Source organism: Diachasmimorpha longicaudata, unplaced genomic scaffold, assembly GCF_034640455.1.
Source record: "Diachasmimorpha longicaudata isolate KC_UGA_2023 unplaced genomic scaffold, iyDiaLong2 ctg00000161.1, whole genome shotgun sequence".
NCBI classification, from domain to species: domain Eukaryota; kingdom Metazoa; phylum Arthropoda; class Insecta; order Hymenoptera; family Braconidae; genus Diachasmimorpha; species Diachasmimorpha longicaudata.
In genome coordinates this window covers 20,001-25,249 of record NW_026973965.1, presented here as the reverse complement: position 1 = coordinate 25,249, position 5,249 = coordinate 20,001, and positions in this window count along the sequence as shown.

The following is a 5,249-nucleotide window of genomic DNA, read 5'->3' as shown; positions in this document are numbered from 1 at the left end:
CTGAATGACGGCTATCCGGCTGTCCCTATCCAAAAATTGAGAAAGCCATAAGTGTCCCTACCTACTTTGCGCCGAAGCAATACGAATCAAAAAGAACTACGAATGGGGACTTAGAATAATTTTTCATTTTTCCCAACTTTGAAAATAATCACTTGAAAAAAATCTTAGAATCCAAAGAATAGTATACTTGATCGTTCTACAAGTCGAAAATTGGAAAAATAAGTGATATTTTTGCTTGATGCTATTTTTGTCGGTATGCAAAATCGTTGTCAAGATTCTCAAACCTTAAAATCAGGCCAGCCGGCAATTGGCGGGTGAAAATTTCAATCAATTCCCATTCCTCACATCAAACTATGCATATAACAATAGCTTTTATGCTGAATGACGGCTATCCGGCTGTCCCTATCCAAAAATTGAGAAAGCCATAAGTGTCCCTACCTACTTTGCGCCGAAGCAATACGAATCAAAAAGAACTACGAATGGGGACTTAGAATAATTTTTCATTTTTCCCAACTTTGAAAATAATCACTTGAAAAAAATCTTAGAATCCAAAGAATAGTATACTTGATCGTTCTACAAGTCGAAAATTGGAAAAATAAGTGATATTTTTGCTTGATGCTATTTTTGTCGGTATGCAAAATCGTTGTCAAGATTCTCAAACCTTAAAATCAGGCCAGCCGGCAATTGGCGGGTGAAAATTTCAATCAATTCCCATTCCTCACATCAAACTATGCATATAACAATAGCTTTTATGCTGAATGACGGCTATCCGGCTGTCCCTATCCAAAAATTGAGAAAGCCATAAGTGTCCCTACCTACTTTGCGCCGAAGCAATACGAATCAAAAAGAACTACGAATGGGGACTTAGAATAATTTTTCATTTTTCCCAACTTTGAAAATAATCACTTGAAAAAAATCTTAGAATCCAAAGAATAGTATACTTGATCGTTCTACAAGTCGAAAATTGGAAAAATACGTGATATTTTTGCTTGATGCTATTTTTGTCGGTATGCAAAATCGTTGTCAAGATTCTCAAACCTTAAAATCAGGCCAGCCGGCAATTGGCGGGTGAAAATTTCAATCAATTCCCATTCCTCACATCAAACTATGCATATAACAATAGCTTTTATGCTGAATGACGGCTATCCGGCTGTCCCTATCCAAAAATTGAGAAAGCCATAAGTGTCCCTACCTACTTTGCGCCGAAGCAATACGAATCAAAAAGAACTACGAATGGGGACTTAGAATAATTTTTCATTTTTCCCAACTTTGAAAATAATCACTTGAAAAAAATCTTAGAATCCAAAGAATAGTATACTTGATCGTTCTACAAGTCGAAAATTGGAAAAATAAGTGATATTTTTGCTTGATGCTATTTTTGTCGGTATGCAAAATCGTTGTCAAGATTCTCAAACCTTAAAATCAGGCCAGCCGGCAATTGGCGGGTGAAAATTTCAATCAATTCCCATTCCTCACATCAAACTATGTATATAACAATAGCTTTTATGCTGAATGACGGCTATCCGGCTGTCCCTATCCAAAAATTGAGAAAGCCATAAGTGTCCCTACCTACTTTGCGCCGAAGCAATACGAATCAAAAAGAACTACGAATGGGGACTTAGAATAATTTTTCATTTTTCCCAACTTTGAAAATAATCACTTGAAAAAAATCTTAGAATCCAAAGAATAGTATACTTGATCGTTCTACAAGTCGAAAATTGGAAAAATAAGTGATATTTTTGCTTGATGCTATTTTTGTCGGTATGCAAAATCGTTGTCAAGATTCTCAAACCTTAAAATCAGGCCAGCCGGCAATTGGCGGGTGAAAATTTCAATCAATTCCCATTCCTCACATCAAACTATGCATATAACAATAGCTTTTATGCTGAATGACGGCTATCCGGCTGTCCCTATCCAAAAATTGAGAAATCCATAAGTGTCCCTACCTACTTTGCGCCGAAGCAATACGAATCAAAAAGAACTACGAATGGGGACTTAGAATAATTTTTCATTTTTCCCAACTTTGAAAATAATCACTTGAAAAAAATCTTAGAATCCAAAGAATAGTACACTTGATCGTTCTACAAGTCGAAAATTGGAAAAATAAGTGATTATTTTTGCTTGATGCTATTTTTGTCGGTATGCAAAATCGTTGTCAAGATTCTCAAACCTTAAAATCAGGCCAGCCGGCAATTGGCGGGTGAAAATTTCAATCAATTCCCATTCCTCACATCAAACTATGCATATAACAATAGCTTTTATGCTGAATGACGGCTATCCGGCTGTCCCTATCCAAAAATTGAGAAATCCATAAGTGTCCCTACCTACTTTGCGCCGAAGCAATACGAATCAAAAAGAACTACGAATGGGGACTTAGAATAATTTTTCATTTTTCCCAACTTTGAAAATAATCACTTGAAAAAAATCTTAGAATCCAAAGAATAGTACACTTGATCGTTCTACAAGTCGAAAATTGGAAAAATAAGTGATATTTTTGCTTGATGCTATTTTTGTCGGTATGCAAAATCGTTGTCAAGATTCTCAAACCTTAAAATCAGGCCAGCCGGCAATTGGCGGGTGAAAATTTCAATCAATTCCCATTCCTCACATCAAACTATGCATATAACAATAGCTTTTATGCTGAATGACGGCTATCCGGCTGTCCCTATCCAAAAATTGAGAAATCCATAAGTGTCCCTACCTACTTTGCGCCGAAGCAATACGAATCAAAAAGAACTACGAATGGGGACTTAGAATAATTTTTCATTTTTCCCAACTTTGAAAATAATCACTTGAAAAAAATCTTAGAATCCAAAGAATAGTATACTTGATCGTTCTACAAGTCGAAAATTGGAAAAATAAGTGATATTTTTGCTTGATGCTATTTTTGTCGGTATGCAAAATCGTTGTCAAGATTCTCAAACCTTAAAATCAGGCCAGCCGGCAATTGGCGGGTGAAAATTTCAATCAATTCCCATTCCTCACATCAAACTATGCATATAACAATAGCTTTTATGCTGAATGACGGCTATCCGGCTGTCCCTATCCAAAAATTGAGAAAGCCATAAGTGTCCCTACCTACTTTGCGCCGAAGCAATACGAATCAAAAAGAACTACGAATGGGGACTTAGAATAATTTTTCATTTTTCCCAACTTTGAAAATAATCACTTGAAAAAAATCTTAGAATCCAAAGAATAGTATACTTGATCGTTCTACAAGTCGAAAATTGGAAAAATAAGTGATATTTTTGCTTGATGCTATTTTTGTCGGTATGCAAAATCGTTGTCAAGATTCTCAAACCTTAAAATCAGGCCAGCCGGCAATTGGCGGGTGAAAATTTCAATCAATTCCCATTCCTCACATCAAACTATGCATATAACAATAGCTTTTATGCTGAATGACGGCTATCCGGCTGTCCCTATCCAAAAATTGAGAAAGCCATAAGTGTCCCTACCTACTTTGCGCCGAAGCAATACGAATCAAAAAGAACTACGAATGGGGACTTAGAATAATTTTTCATTTTTCCCAACTTTGAAAATAATCACTTGAAAAAAATCTTAGAATCCAAAGAATAGTATACTTGATCGTTCTACAAGTCGAAAATTGGAAAAATAAGTGATATTTTTGCTTGATGCTATTTTTGTCGGTATGCAAAATCGTTGTCAAGATTCTCAAACCTTAAAATCAGGCCAGCCGGCAATTGGCGGGTGAAAATTTCAATCAATTCCCATTCCTCACATCAAACTATGCATATAACAATAGCTTTTATGCTGAATGACGGCTATCCGGCTGTCCCTATCCAAAAATTGAGAAAGCCATAAGTGTCCCTACCTACTTTGCGCCGAAGCAATACGAATCAAAAAGAACTACGAATGGGGACTTAGAATAATTTTTCATTTTTCCCAACTTTGAAAATAATCACTTGAAAAAAATCTTAGAATCCAAAGAATAGTATACTTGATCGTTCTACAAGTCGAAAATTGGAAAAATAAGTGATATTTTTGCTTGATGCTATTTTTGTCGGTATGCAAAATCGTTGTCAAGATTCTCAAACCTTAAAATCAGGCCAGCCGGCAATTGGCGGGTGAAAATTTCAATCAATTCCCATTCCTCACATCAAACTATGCATATAACAATAGCTTTTATGCTGAATGACGGCTATCCGGCTGTCCCTATCCAAAAATTGAGAAAGCCATAAGTGTCCCTACCTACTTTGCGCCGAAGCAATACGAATCAAAAAGAACTACGAATGGGGACTTAGAATAATTTTTCATTTTTCCCAACTTTGAAAATAATCACTTGAAAAAAATCTTAGAATCCAAAGAATAGTATACTTGATCGTTCTACAAGTCGAAAATTGGAAAAATAAGTGATATTTTTGCTTGATGCTATTTTTGTCGGTATGCAAAATCGTTGTCAAGATTCTCAAACCTTAAAATCAGGCCAGCCGGCAATTGGCGGGTGAAAATTTCAATCAATTCCCATTCCTCACATCAAACTATGCATATAACAATAGCTTTTATGCTGAATGACGGCTATCCGGCTGTCCCTATCCAAAAATTGAGAAAGCCATAAGTGTCCCTACCTACTTTGCGCCGAAGCAATACGAATCAAAAAGAACTACGAATGGGGACTTAGAATAATTTTTCATTTTTCCCAACTTTGAAAATAATCACTTGAAAAAAATCTTAGAATCCAAAGAATAGTATACTTGATCGTTCTACAAGTCGAAAATTGGAAAAATAAGTGATATTTTTGCTTGATGCTATTTTTGTCGGTATGCAAAATCGTTGTCAAGATTCTCAAACCTTAAAATCAGGCCAGCCGGCAATTGGCGGGTGAAAATTTCAATCAATTCCCATTCCTCACATCAAACTATGCATATAACAATAGCTTTTATGCTGAATGACGGCTATCCGGCTGTCCCTATCCAAAAATTGAGAAATCCATAAGTGTCCCTACCTACTTTGCGCCGAAGCAATACGAATCAAAAAGAACTACGAATGGGGACTTAGAATAATTTTTCATTTTTCCCAACTTTGAAAATAATCACTTGAAAAAAATCTTAGAATCCAAAGAATAGTACACTTGATCGTTCTACAAGTCGAAAATTGGAAAAATAAGTGATATTTTTGCTTGATGCTATTTTTGTCGGTATGCAAAATCGTTGTCAAGATTCTCAAACCTTAAAATCAGGCCAGCCGGCAATTGGCGGGTGAAAATTTCAATCAATTCCCATTCCTCACAT